Source organism: Rattus norvegicus, chromosome 9 (assembly GCF_021556685.1).
Source record: "Rattus norvegicus strain SHRSP/BbbUtx chromosome 9, alternate assembly SHRSP_T2T, whole genome shotgun sequence".
Classification (NCBI taxonomy): domain Eukaryota; kingdom Metazoa; phylum Chordata; class Mammalia; order Rodentia; family Muridae; genus Rattus; species Rattus norvegicus.
Genome location: NC_141542.1, coordinates 126,645,271 through 126,660,880, shown reverse-complemented (window position 1 = coordinate 126,660,880; position 15,610 = coordinate 126,645,271). Strand labels below are relative to the sequence as shown.

The 15,610-nt window shown below is 41.3% G+C and overlaps 1 protein-coding gene across 2 annotated transcripts in view; it reads right to left on the bottom strand.

Annotated features, from left to right (window-relative positions):
- Positions 1–1,611: 1,611 nt before the first annotated feature.
- The window catches only part of Mettl4 (methyltransferase 4, N6-adenosine), a 122,443-nt gene continuing 108,444 nt past the window's right edge, over positions 1,612–15,610 (bottom strand). For both annotated transcript variants that reach the window (XM_087566537.1, XM_087566542.1), the window contains exon 10: positions 1,612–1,903. The gene's annotated coding sequence lies outside the window, so the exon portion shown is untranslated. The remainder of the gene's footprint in view (positions 1,904–15,610) is intronic.

The window sequence follows — 15,610 nt, the reverse complement described above, 5'->3', positions numbered from 1 at the left end:
GCCTCTGTAGTTTTTAATTGAGTGCAATGTTAGCCAGCTCAGGATTGCTTCATCCTCGGTAGGTTTGTAACTAGTACATAAGGAAGCTACCTATTTTTGAATGTTGATTTTGTATCCTACCTTTTTGCTAAAAGTCGTGATTCCTTCTAAGAGTTCTCTAATAGCATATTCAGAGTCTGTTATATAAAGAATCATATCAACTATACATAAAGAGAGTTGGACTTTTTCTTATGCCTTTGTATCCATTTTTCCTGCTCTTGTCTTAATGTTCTAGCTAAGACATCAAGTCCTACATGCAGACAATGAATACCTTTTCTTGTTCCTTATTTTAGTAGTGATGCCTTCCATTTCCCCCATTAGTATAATATTGACCATATGTCTGCCATATATTGCCTTTCAATGCTCCAATTCTCTACCTGTAAAATGAAAAGGGAGGTGTGTGTGTGTGTGTGTGTGTGTGTGTGTGTGTGTGTGTGTGTGTCCTACAAGTAATTATAAAGTATATGAGAAGTACCTAAATGATGCTTGGAACTCAACAATTATTATTATTATTATTATTATTATTATTATTACTATTATTACTATTATTATTATTATTATTATATGGTCCAAAGTAAGTCTTTGCAAATGATCCTGAATTCTATTTTCTCCATGAACCTACAGTGTTTTAATGGCATAAAATCATTAAAATATAAAGAAGCAACTTTTACTTGCTTCTACCCTGTTTCCTACTCTAGATGGAGTGAGCACCCTGTGCTCTTCTCCCTTACCCTCTATGGCAGTGTGCAGGAGCCTGTCCTCCCCATGTGCCTTGGTACTCTGGGCCCACTGTCTAGTGTGTCATTTTCCTACTGTGTCACAAGCTTTGTTTTGTCTAGGGCATTCTATAGCCTAGTTCACCATCCCCCAAATATGACATTCTAGGATTATTTTCAGTTGACAGTTATCCATTAAAAATAGGCTGTCCTGCTAGATCTCCCTGAAACCAGATCACTGATTCTCTTGAGAGAGGGTTTCCAAGATACTCCATTTCACATCAGGAAAAGACTAGAGGGCACAGAAAGCCAACAAAAGGATCCATCCATGTAACTTGCAATGGCCTGACATTATTTTTCCATGTTAGCCTTCCTATAATTCAACTCAAAGCTCAGATGCCTTCCCTTTGTCTTTTCATTCTTTTTAAGATCTTCACTCTTGTCCAAATGGTATAAAAGCCTCTGAGCCCAGCCATTCCTTTGGGATGTTCTCTGTTCTTTCTACAAGGTATCCCAGTGCCCTGTGCCACATAAAACTTTCATTACCACATACACTGCTCTGCCTTTTCTCCCATGAATATGTTTCATCTAAAAGGGTAGAGAGTATTTCTCTTTGGCACATAAAATCAGTCCCCAACATTTTCATTTGGCCACCATTGATGGCATCTTCTCATTAAGTGAGGAAAGTGTATTATAAATATACACATATTATTAGAACAAATGAATTTGCATGCAATAGTGTGACTCATACACAATCCATATTCATAGGTTACTCCCATAACATTCTCAAAGCAGAAGCATGGTAATTATAAGACATATTGGGTTTTTTAAAAATAAAAAAGAATGAGATTTTGTTAAGGATTTCATATTATGTATTTCCTCAAAGTCATACTTCAAAATACAGTTCACAAAAGAAAAATGTGAATGGAAAAGAACTGAGATAGACATAACCCTTAATTTGTTGAAAGACTCTCAAGAAGGGTGAAGTACACACACTCCCATTGTGACCGCTAATGGGTAGGAGTCACAATGGCAGAGTCGCTCAATGTAAAATTTTTCCACAATGAAAAGATCTTTAGCCAGAATACTATGGTCCTTGTCTGTGGAATGCTGAAGCCGGAGTTGGGTCATTCTTCTCAGGGTATTGTCTGAAAAGAAAGAAGTCATGCAATTCAGAGACAGCCAAAGAGTCTGAGGCGGCTGCCAAAATCTAAGGGTCTGAGATCTCTGCTTATCATAAAGCACGACAAAGATGTTTAAGCCATGGACCTTATAAAAGTGGCAATATTCTGCAGCCTAATTGTGTAACAGCTTTTTCTGAGAATGGCTGCCACAGAGTTAAGAATTAGTTTAAGGGTAGTCATCAAGATCCAGTATGTTCCACAGGCTGGGTGAGTGCAGAACTTGCAGAAGGATGGCGGGCTTATAAAAATGTGTTCTTGATGCTAAGACAGATGCTAAGCAGAAGGACATTAACCAATAAGTGTACTTAATGAGCTCAAGAGGGAAAGCAGAAGAGGCGAATGTCATCCCTGAAGCACTCGGCTACAGTCCTCCTCCAGAAAACTGCTTCGTGACAGTTCTCACGACAATGAGGTGGAACACCTCACACAGTGGAACGGAAATGTTTTGTATCATGGAAGTCAGTGGGAAGCTTTGAACTTAGTAAACACTGAACCAAGGTTAAAAAGAAGGAATTGTGGGCAAGGAACAGAATGTACCTGTTACAAATCTAATAATGATAGCATGACTAATGAACTCAGAATATGACGAAGAATGGTGGGAGAGTCATGGTTGACCTTCTCATCCCAATGGGAAGTCAGTACAGACTGTAAATATGCAGAATGTATATCGTTTTTAGAAATGTGTTGATGCTTGCAGCTAGGAATACAATAGATAATAGATAGATAGATAGATAGATAGATAGATAGATAGATAGATAGATAGATAGATAGGAGATAGATTGATATAGATGGATAGATAGATAGATAGATAGATAGATAGATAGATAGATAGATAGATAGATTGATATAGATAGATAGATAGATAGATAGATAGATAGATAGATAGATAGATAGAAGATAGATGATAGATCTCACCATGGATTTTTAATGTTTGCACTATAAATAAATTACACATTTGAGGTGACAGATGTTGATTTTAAGATTGCACAATAGACTAGTAACATGGCTCAACAGATAAAGGCTCCTGCCTCCGACCCTGGTGATGCAATCTCTGGGACCCACATGCTAGAAAAACAAAATTGATTCCCACAAGCTATCTTCAAACCACCACCCACCACTCCTTGGTACACATTCACACATACACATACACACACACACACACACACACACACACACACACACATACATGCACACACACACGCACACACACACACAAACACAAACATACACATACACTAATAATAAGAAGAAGAATGATAATGGTAATAATAAAGTTGAGCATTGTGGTCAACACCTTTAAAGCCAGCATTTTGGAGGAAGAAGAGTCAGGCAAATGTCTGAATTTGAGGCCAGCCTGGTCTATGGAGTGATTTCCAAGACAACAAGGGCTATGCAAAGAAACACTGTCCCCAAAATAAAAAGTTATTATTTTTATTGTTGTTGTTGTTGTTATCATTAATGTTGATCATGATGATATAAAAATTAAATTAAAAAACAATTGTACAGTGGAGCAGTTTGGGGGGTATACTAATAGCTCAGGTGATAGAGCACTTTTCTAGCCTGCATAAATCCCTGAGATGGATCCACAAAACTGTATAAAATGGTATGTTGGCACACACCTATAATCGGAGCTCTTAGAAGGATCAGAAGTTCCTGGTTGGTCCCAGGGAGGTGGCTTAGTTAGTAAAGTGCTTGCCAGGTATACATGAGGACACTAGTTCAGGTCTTCAGCCTTCACATAAAAAGTCAGGCTCAGCAACACTGTTACATAATATCTGCGCTGGAGAGAGAAAGGGGCAGAGACAGGCAGACACCTGGAACTCTTGAGTCTGACACCCTATCCAGTGAGATCAGTTCAATGTGTGAACCTGTCTCAAATAATACAGTAGAAAACAATGAAGGAAGAGACCCAGCACACACATAAACAAACACACACACACACACACACACACACACACACACTTCATATACACAAAATGAAAATAAGATTTAAAAGAAGGTCCAAAAGAGAAAAAAAATGGAGTCAGCTTGCTCTTAACAGGCCAGAGATGGGAGTGTGTGTGTGCACTGTGTATCCAAGTTTCTAAAGAAACAGCCCGATTCAAGTGAGGTCCCAGGTTTTTTAACTATTTTCTATGCTCCCCAATGCTCAGGTAAAAGGATTCCAAGTTTCATATAGTCTATACTAAACAGTAAGCCAAAGGTACTCTGAGATGCATGGCAAAACTCTCAGTCAATCAAAGCAGAATCCAGGTATGTGTTCTCAATACTAAACTCTAAAATGCAATTCCCAGTGATGAATTAAGGAGCCATTTGCTTCAATAGTGATGGTCTGAGAGTGGGGTTTGGGTAGGGGTCCTAATTCACTGTGCTTCCCAAAGAGAGTCCAAAGAAGCAGCAGAAGGATACAAATTGGGAAGATAACCAAAAAGTCAGAAGAATGCACTCTAAGAAAGCTCGTGAAAACAAGTCCTTTTCTTGAGATGCATAAATTCCTTAAATGCCAGGGATCCTCAGAGGGCAGAGGAGCTCAGTGGTAAGATCTAGAGGAAGGGGTGAGACGGATGACAGAGACTCTGCACGTCTCACAGCTAGAGAACATGGAGGCCTCCACAATTCTGTGTCTACTGGATGCCACCCAGTGTCTACTACCACCTGCACAGTACACTGAGTGGCACCACAGAAGTCACAGTGCAGACACTGTTTTGTTGAGAGGGACTAATCATCCTGGAGAATATCCTTATTCTCAACTGAGAATGCTGCCAGCATTTGTGTCCTCTCTGAGTCTTCTCAACTCCAGAACCCATCTGGGTGAAGGAAGGGAGGTCTTGAACCCCAGTGTGCATAGTGGTTCCTTCTCTCCAGAAACTAACGATTTCTTCCCCTGGATTCTCTCTTCTCCTCTTCAAAATTCTATTTTTTGGATATCTTAGCCCAATACAATACTTTCTTTTCTCTCCTATTTTTCTTTTCTTCTCTAGTCCATTTGATTGGAGGGGTTTGTTTGTTTTTCAAAGTTTTTAATATTCTAAAATTTTATTTCTGGAAAATTAAAAAGATTTGTTTTTTGACAAAATTTTAATCCTTCCTATTGTGTCTACAGACACTCATCACCAGTGGGCATTAAAAAATTACTCAGGGCCAAAAAAAGGGGGGGGTCCTGGACACCCTTAGCTACAGAACAAGTTCAAGGCCAGCCTGAATTACATGAAATCCTGCCTCGAGCAATAGCAACTTCCAAGGTAAATGGTAAAGTAGAAGCTGCATCTGAGTGAATAGATTGATGTAGTCAGGAAAAATGCAAAAGACCGCAGAGAAAGAGGCAGCAAGACAGACAGGGGATGAGAGAGAAGGAGGGAAGGAGGGAGGGAGGCACAACTAGTAAGGTGCACAAGACTTGCACAGGTCCCAGCCAGACAGGGTCCTAGCATGAGATTGGAGAGTGGACACAGGGTTCCACCTCTAAAGGAAAATCAGCTTTCTCCAAGGGAGTGTCACTAAGAACGCTACCCACACTCAAAGCAGGCCCCACATCCTTCAGGAGTTAGCCAACAAAGCAAATTCCATGTTTGTTTGTTGGATGGTTTGTTAATTTTGTTTTGTATTTTTGTGGGGGTATTTTTGAAGAGAAAGTAAGAACATAAAGGTAGGTGGGCAAGGAGATAGGACAGATCTGGGAGGAGTTGGAGGAAGGAAAAACATGATCAAAATATATCGCGTGGTAGACTTGAAGTGCCAGGATCAGGGGATACCCTGAGGGAGGCACCCACAAGAGGGGGGTGTCGGTGAATGTATATAAAGAAAATAAGTAAAAAATAAAATGCACGCGCACGCGCGCGCGCGCGCGCGCGCGTGTGTGTGTGTGTGTGTGTGTGTGTGTGTGTCGCAGTATCGCATGGAAATATTTAAATGAAAACAACTTTTTACAAGAAATTTAAAAGGGTAAGCTTTTGGCTTTCTGGTTTTGGTTTTGTTCTAAGTATACTGCTGCTCATCGTAGGACATGCTTACAGCCATCAGGATACTGAAGCCAGAAGATCACCATATATTTGAGGCCAGCCTGGGCTACAAAGTACAGAGTGAGATCCTAGCTCAAAATACCAAAAAAGAAAAGGGAAATTCAAAAGAAAACATTAGCCAGGCCAGGCTTGATGGTATAAGCCTGTGTCCCAACACTATGCAGAGGTAATTAAGTAGGGGAAAGACTGAGGTGGAAGTTTTTGATCAGCTTAACCTCCATACCAAAACCCTTTCTTCCCCCATCCCAAAAGAAAACCAGATATATAGATATAGATATAGATATAGATATATAGATATATAAATAGATAGATAGATATAGAGATAGAGATAGATAGATAGATAGATAGATAGATACAGAGATACAGAGATACAGAGATACAGAGATACAGAGATAGATACAGAGATAGAGATAGAGATAGATAGATATATCTCCTGTACATAACAGGTCTAAAACTGTGAGCTCCATGAACGTAAAGTCATTATCCCTCTCCTACATTGCTGAACCCTATTGAATAAATAATGTGGAAATTTAAAATAGTTTTTTAAAAACATGAGTCTTTGCTATAGAATTTTAAACAGTATGCCAGCCTGAATTGATTGCAAAATAAATAATTCACAAATGAAAAAAGTCATTATCATTATCCCTATACCATAAATGACTTTCTTAGTCAGGACTTCCAGTTAGGGTAGAATCTTAAAAGTATTCACATCACTCAAAAACACAACGGCAGCAAATCCCATTCATAGTATATGAGGCGGCAGCTCGCAGCTTCAAACGTAATTTCTCGCTCAAAGAAGCAAACTCCTTTGGTTGTTTATGGTGTCTTACGAATATAAGACCATGTTTACGCAAACAAAAGAAGCAAAAGAATTGACAAGTGGCCAGAGGACCTAGCTCAACACTGAAGTCTCTGGAAAGAGGGCACGAATCACAAAAGCTTGGGGTCTAGTAAGTCCTAGACAATGAGGGACAGAAGGCACAAGGAAAGACGGGAACACACATCTTTAGATGACAATGAAATGAGAAGGAACATTTGTACGAAGGTGTAAAAGAAGAGTTGGGTTTAAAATGAGCTGTGCCTTCGGTGGGTCGGTACACAGCTGTGCACAGCTATCCTACAGCTCACAAACTTAGCACTGAGAAAAGCCCGGGATCCGAAGGAGAGAGGCGTGTTCACAAGTCCAGACCGGAAAACCCGAGCAAAAATGAACTCGCAGAGCCCCCAGGCAGGAAACACTGAAACCACCCGAGAAAATAAATTCAGTCCGTGTGTTTTCTTCTAAAGACATGCCTACAGTAAAGGAGAGAAGAGGAATCTTGCTCCAGAGTAGCAAAGCGGCTGGTCTGTGACCTTCTGCTGTGATTACGCCTATCGGAGCTGATCACGGAGGCGACTCTTCATTACATTTCGTTTTCTAAGTGCTTTACAAGTACTGTATTAGCTAATTAACTGTGGGAACCCGATGTTTCTTGGAAAAAACTGCTGTTGCTACTTCTTTTTTTTTTTTTCAGCTCTTAGGTGAACATTTCTTTTTAAACCTTGAGATACAAAATGCATACTAGCGGATGATATTTAAGCATTTCAAACTAATGATTACAGCAAGCGGCTCGTTCTGCTGGTACCTCTAAAGTTAGGCTGCAATTAATAAGGACATGAACAAAACACCTGAAGAGAGAAGCAGTTCCGCTCATAAATGCCCCGCTGTGAGAATCGGTGAGCTCTGTAAAGGATGAACAACAGCAATCTGGAGGATGTCACTGTTGCCATGGTGGCCGCATCTTCCAGAAGCATACGGTGGAAAGATGTCTGTCTCCACCGTTAGTGAGAATTCTGAAATTTTGGTTTCTTTAAAAAACACAGAACTATTATAATAATATGGTTGGTTTTTTTTTTCATTTTATTCCCAGGTATAGCGATGTGTAGCTGCTTTGGACTGTCCACAGCAGCTGACTATGACTTGCCTCATGCTCTAGCAGAGGCCTGGTTTTGCACTGCTGTGGACAGTGTCTGCTGGTGTATGACATTTAGGATTCTGGGAGCCTTTCAGAGGTATATAAATGCTTGAGCCCAGATAGGGAAGAGTGTGGTTGTTGGTCATTTGGGGAGGTTGGTTGTGGCTTGTTAGTAGCCCTGGCCCAAGAATAAACAAAAGGAAAGAAAGTAGATTCGGGGATTTTTCTGATTCCTCTCTCCCCTCTATCCTTGTTTCTTTCCTGTCTAATGTTAGTGGGTGAAATGGAGGGGCCGGATAAAGAACAGACAAAGTAGCAAAGCTCAGCTACACCCACCTGCACAGAGCATCCTGTCATGGGTGCAAACAGAGACCTTCTTTCCTTATGTCAAGCAGTCTTTAAATCAATGGCAAGCGCTAGTCAAAAGAATGCTGGGAGCTAGGGAGATGATTTAGTAGACAAGAGTGTTTGCTGTCCCAGCATGAGAACTTGAGTTCGAATCCCCAACACCATGTTTTAAAAGAGCAACATTAATCCTACCACTGGGAGGAGGAAGCAGAAACAGGAGGATCCCAGGAACTTGCTGGCCAAACAGGAGCTAGGTTAGCTGAAACAGTGGGATGAGTTCAGCAAAAACAAGAGAGCAACAAAGGAAAATACCAGAATTCACCCTGAGCTGTCTGCATATGTTCTCAGGGTCACACACTCATGTGTTTGTGCCACACACAGAGAGAGGTGGGATAAAGAGAGAGACTGAGACTAAGGTATTCCCTTTGAACACAAACTTCTGGTAAGATGGCTCTGTGGGTAAAGGTACAAGGCTGTTGCCAAGCCTGAAATCTAATCCCTAGGAGCCATTCAGTAAGAGAAAGTCAACCTCCACAAACTGTCTCTGACCTCCATAACCATGTTCTGGCCCACGGGCACCCACACATATACACACAAAATAAATCAAGAAACAAAATGTAATCTATTAAAGTCTCAGTAATGAATAAAATTGAGGCGGTCAGGGACACTTGCTCCAACTAGCATAGACTGAGGCTTACAAAGGCAAGATCCCATAAGCAGGGATGACATTTGTTTAGTATAAGGATTGTCATCTGTCTAATTTAAGAGCTGAGTGATCATCAGCATGCCTCCTCCTCTCTGCTCATAAAACTCCTGTCTGTCAAGGCCTAGTTCAAATCCCCATTGCAGAGAAAAGCTTCGTCAGATACAAGACAGCCTTGGGATAGGCTCTTCACTCAGAGCTGATTCAGTACACACTTAGGAGGGTTTTCTGTTTACCCTTGTGAACTGGTGATTCCTTACAGAAAGTGGAAACAATGTATCAATAGCTGTACAGGAAGAATCTGTATGTAGAGTTGGACTAGCTTTGCTCCTTGCTTTGTATCTTGTGCCTTTGGTTTTTTTTTTTAAGTTTTTCGTTGTTATAATGTGATGAAATGTCAAGCTTGTCAACAACGTGCTCAGTTATTATAGAATTAAACACAACAGTATAGTTTTTAAAAAATGACAGTGTTGCACTATATATATATTAGATTTAGAGTAGACCCGGTAGAAATCCTCATTATAGCAAGATGTGGCAGGACATTACTTTGATCCTAACATGGGGGAGGCAGACACAGGTAGGTAGATCTTTGTGAGTTCAAGCCCAGTCTAGTGCACATAGTGAGTTCCAATGCAACCAGGTCTACATGGAGAGACACTGTCTCAAAAAACTAAAAGAAGAGGGAGGGAGGGAGGAGGGAGGGGAGGGAGGGAGGGAAGGGAAGAGGAGCAGAAGAACAGGAGAGGAGGGGAGGGGAGGGGAGGAGAGGAGAGGAGGAATCATTGTCATAGCCGGGTTGTGGTGGTACACACCTAAAACCTCAGCACGTGGGAGGCTGAAACAAGAGGATCATCAGTTTGAGACCAACTTATCTCCAAAACAAAGAGCAAGAAGTAATTTGCTTAGTGAGCAAGAGCCATGTAGCAGCACCATGCCTCATTGATTTTTCCCCTGCACCATTCATAATGTTTAGTATATACAAATATTAAATATTTGTTCAGTGACATTGACTCAGTCTTATAAGTATTCATTATACATGTATATTCATGTATAGGACAACATAGAACAGAATACTGCGTAATCAGCCTACCTCCAGTTCTAGAAGAACCTTTGAAATCTTCTTGGTAAAATTAGCCCTCAAAATTAATGGGGTCATATAGATGTTAAGGTAACATTTCTGAATTATACCCATTGTGGCCTCAGCATCTTCACAACTCGATGCTAGGGTTAGTATCAAACTTGCCCTTACCCCATGACCTTAGCTTTAAGAAATGGGTACCGGGAGCTAGCAACATGGCTTAGTCGGTAAAAGCATTTGCAGCCAACCCAGACACCTGAGTTTAATTCATGAAACCTACATGATAGAAGGAGAAAAATCTACTCCCAAAAGCTCTCCTTTAATCTCCACATGTATGCTGGCGCATACACATGTCCATCCATCTACATGCATAAACATATATACACACAAAATAAATGTTAAAAAAAGAATACAGGTACAGCAAGCTTTAGAAATATTGGGATTTCCTTTATCTCGGGTTATCTATGTGCAATACCAACTTTCTATTTGTATGTATGAGTGTTTTGCCTGAATGTATGTCTATGCATCTCATGAGTGTCTGAAGCACTTGTAGGCCAGATTCCCTGCTGCTAGAGTTCAAGGTGGTCCTGAGCCACCATGTGGGTACCGGGAATCATGGGCCTTCTGAAACAGCAGCAGGTGTTTCTAACTCCCGAGCCATCTTTCCAGGCTTGCTATTCCAATTTTAAGGACTATTATTTCTGATCTCTGCTTCTGCACCCTTCAATAATTTATTCCAAAGGTCACAATGGCAAACACAATGAACATAGTAAATATTTTCCCAGAATAGCTCTCTTTCTCTCAGTCTGCCCAGTCGTCCTTTAATGAAAACAAGGCCTGAGCAAATATGCACAAATTCCAGTTTGCTCATTCAGGCAAATGTGAGGTCCCTCTTGACTATTCTTAACTTTTTTATTTATATTTATTATATAATATTAGTTATATTTGTATACATTTAGAAAATAGCAATTGCAAAAAAATACATCAGGAATTCTCTTTGGAGAACTGTTCTCATAATAAGCAAAATTGCTAGCATCTATCACCTGTGATGTAATCATATAAAAGCGTCTTCTAGGTTTATCCCCATAAGGTACTTCTCTTCATTCCATTATCATGACAAATGGAGAGGTGTTTGCACAACACTGAGCCATTACAGAATTCTGCAGGGATACTAGAACAACACCAGTGGCTCCTGATACTTACAACTAAGTCAGCCTCGTGGGCAACCAATGGCCTCACTCACAGTATTTGTTTCTGGACAAACAGCCTATAACTAAAATCAACTATATCCTAAGATCATTACAAACAGGGGTCCAGGATTAGTGAGTCATTGTGCGTTGGAACAGATGGTGGTCAAGTATTCGTCTCGGGATGACAGTTTGTTCCAGGTGGCAAGAGTCATGTTAGTCTACCCTGCCGTGTAGCAAACTCCCAGTGACACCTCATGATCACATAGGAGCAACTAGGATTTGGAGGTGAACTCAGATTTGTATTAACCTATAATAAAATCCAGTCATCCATTTTTTTTACTTTAGTACCTCTGGTAAATACAAATGTTGACGGCTTCACCTCTCAACCTTTGTCCTACTTTCTCCCACCCTCAGATTATATATAACTCACTCTTTTCTACATGATATTCTGAGATCATAGTGCAATAGAGTGCCATGCTTCTCTTGATTGCAAAATACAAATTTTTGTGCTAAAACAAAACATTTTGTGCATTCCTTCAGAGAATTTTCTCTGCGTCTTTATTACAGCTTTTATTTTCATAACTTAAGAGTGAAGCCTACAAACACACGTAACAATTCTTATCTTTCAGAAACTTGTTTTAGCCACTTGACAATGTTTTATACCTTCCCTGTGGCTCCTGTCTGTGAGAAGCTGCAGCATCTGCCATACCCAAATCTGCCACTTTGGTATAAGCGTTGCCTTGAGCTGATGACAGTTGAGAAGTAGATACGAAAAAAACACCCAGAAATCCTTCTACTTTGCAGCCCAAAAGCACAACAAAAGTTTATTAATGTGCCCCTCTGCATCCCCCAACAAAGGAGAGGGAAGCTCGGTCACCTAACTCAGTATTCTCAGTCTGTAGCTGATGTTACAGAAACAAGTACAAAAAAATGGTGCCACGTAGCCTTGGTCCACTTAGTTTCCAAAATACTGGCCCTGCCACATCACTGGCCCCAAGACTGGGGACTTCTTTGTCTTACTACTTCTCTGCAAACATTGTTCTTTATTGAAGACTACTACATAAACCAGTCCTACGCCATCTCCATGAAAGCAGCTCACTCTGTGCAATATCTCAGTCCTCATGCTAATGGCTCTGTTTCTTGTCTTCTAATTGGTTTCTTGTCACGGGGAATCCCAAAACTACACATATTCTCCAAGACTTACATTCTCCATGACAGCCTTATGATAGACAGCATCTGTGAGGTGTTTAACCTGTGCTGTCCATTACACCGTAGGCAAGTGGCTTTATGGCTGGGGCTGGCTCCATGCTGAAGCACTTGCTGTGCACATGTGAAGACCAGAGTTGAGATCTCCAGAAGTCACACATATGCCAGGAAAACATAGAAGCCCATCTGTAATTATAATAATCAAACAGTGCAGACAGGGAATCCTGGAACAACAAAGCTAGTTAAATTACTCCACCTCCATGAGCTCAGTGTTCGTTTGAGAGATTGCCTCTATTAATACGGCGAAGAGTAACTGAAGGTAACTCCTGATGTCAGTCTTGGGCCGTCACATGCTGACACGTTCACCTAGACTCACACACATGCAAACACACATACACACATGTGGACCGTACATATATATATACACATGAAAAAGATTTTTTTAAAAATACATGTCAGATTACTATCAAGAAAATTAAATGACCTCATCCAGATGTGAGAGAAAAACAACTGGAGTATAGAAGCGAACAAAGGTGTATGTATCCAGTGCTAATCTTACCATTTGGACCTTTTCTGTACTCGGTGTTTGTTTCGCCTCTTAGTGGCTTAACAGCTTTTGAGTGTAGCTTGACCTCCCAGATAAGTGTCACTGGAGTGCAATAAACCAAGTCATATGCTAAAGTAACATAATTAGGGCTCAGAAACACAACTATATGGGCAAAGGCACCTGGGACCCTGACACCTTGAGTTCAATCCCTGAGACCCATGTGATAGGAGAGAATTGACTCCCCCATGTTGACCTCTGTTTTCCACATATGCTGTGGTACAGGTGTGTGTACACACACACACACACACACACACACACACACACACACACACTAATAAAAGAAGAAAATATATCTAAAATACCTAGCCTTCTCATGCTATACCTTAGCAGTGTAGCTTGATGTAGAGTACCAGCTGCTTTACCCCCTGATTATGTGGCTGGCTGCAATTTTCTACTGATGGTACCCAGAGGCACAGGGGATATTGTGCTGTATGTCACTACCAGAAAGCAGGCAGATTCAAAACTTAAATTCTTGTTGCTTTGGCAACAATGCTTAAAATCATAAATCAGACCATCACAAGTCAGGAACTAGCTGCTTACGTAAGGCACATAGATAAACATGTGTGTATACATAAATACTGGGCATGAATATTCGTGAATGTCTAAATATGCATGATAGATACAGATATCCAAGTACAGGGAGAAAGTGCCCTCCCAGGGGTGACTGTTACCCACCACAAGAACAAAGGGCTATGCCCTTGTTCTGAGGTAGGACACTATGAGTAATTACTGCCTAAGTTCTAGCCCATCCCCGATCATTAATACACAGAGTATCAAGAGATGGGCACTACCCCACTAAAATTAGGTCTAAGAGCTTCAATGGTTCACTTGAATTTCAAAGCCAGTTGCCCTGATATTCATCCTCTACCCCTAAAAATAGGAACTCTTTTTGTTCTGAAGCCATAACGAGGCAGAAAATCAAGGCCTCTGGCAACTGCTCTCATAGTGAGGACATAACAAAGATGACAAGGGACCCAGCGGGAGTAGAGAACGAGAGGGGTGGAGCAATTTAGAAGGTTTTAGGCAAGGGGAGTGTTTGGAAGTTAGGAATGACTCCGGGCTACTGCAATCTGGGGACTTGCTTTAGAGGCCACAGCCACTATGTTTTCCCTAGGAAGGTACCCCAGAGTCTCTCTACCATGCCTCAGATCACTCCCCTTCCTCCTCTCTTCCTGATGACCCTAATGTAGATCCTCCTCACATCCAGTCTTAGCATCTCTTTCCAACCCCTGACAATCCAAAGCAATACTTTCTAGTAAAAGTATACTGGCCCTGCCACATCACTGGCCCCAAGACTGGGGACTTCTTTGTCTTACTACACACTGCACTGTTGACAGCCAGGTTTTGTGTTGTTGGTTTTTTTTTTCTTTTGTTTGCCCCAGTGATTGTAAACATGCCAAACTCCAGCCAGGAAGTGTGGCACATGGAAGCATCAAGTATAAGTATAAGTATAAGTATAAGTATAAGTATAAGTATAAGTATAAGTATAAGTATAAGCTACTGAAAATCATCCTGCAAATCAGATGTGCTTTTCCTGCACGGCTTACGTGCTTAAGCAGCGCTGCCTTTGTGCCACCAACATTCATTTTTTTCTGTTTGCAAGTTTTCACAAACCTACTGCTGCTCTTTTGTTTTTAAGACTTACTTATTTATTATATATGTGAGTACACTGTAGCTGTCTTCAGACACATCAGAACAGGGCATCGGGCCTCATTACAGGTGGTTGTGAGCCACCATGTGGTTGCTGGGATTTCAACTCAGAATCTCCAGAGAGCAGTCAGTGCTCTTAACCACTGAGCCATCAAAGTAGAGAACAGGATTGAGCAGTTTATCTGAAGACCAGGTTTTCCCAGCCAGAAAAGAAACAATGTGAAGGGATCTGCTCACTGCTTAGCTGATAGAGGGATTTTTCTCTCCTCCTGAGGTGACTGAAGGATCTCCAGAAGAAATGTGGGTGTGAAGTGATGCAGACTGGAGGGTATGTAAAGGGCAAACACACAGCAAGAGGCCACAGGGGAAGCAGGGATGGGAGAGCACTGGGGTAAACACAGACACAAACCCAGAAGCCCCACGGAGGGAGCACCCGTGATCACAGCTGAACCACAGCATCCTGTGGGAACTGGAATATTTGGGTTCAGGGAACTTTCTGCTTCTGCTTCTGCTGCTGGGTACCCTACAGTGTAAGTGCTTCATTACAAACCTTTCCCAGAGTTAACTAAAGAACCACTTCCCATCCGTCTCCTCTTGTTTTCAGAAGGCTTCCTTGAAGTGTGTCGGTGGAAGCGTCTCTACTTACACCCTCCACCAGCTTCTTGGGACTCTTCTGTCATGTTAAATCCATTGCTCTGTTAGTGCTAAGAGAGCCGTGTCCCTCCCTGGCTCTAGTCTTGCTATTTAGCTCAAGTTTGCCCCCAAGCTTGTGATATTCCTGCATCCTGACTCAAGTGCTGGGATTATAGACAGGAACTGCTTCTTTAGCCATGATTTCTTTAAATCAGGAAGACTTCCTAAGTGGGGACAGAATTAAAATGTCAATACAGTTTGCCTCTTTTCCACTCACCACTT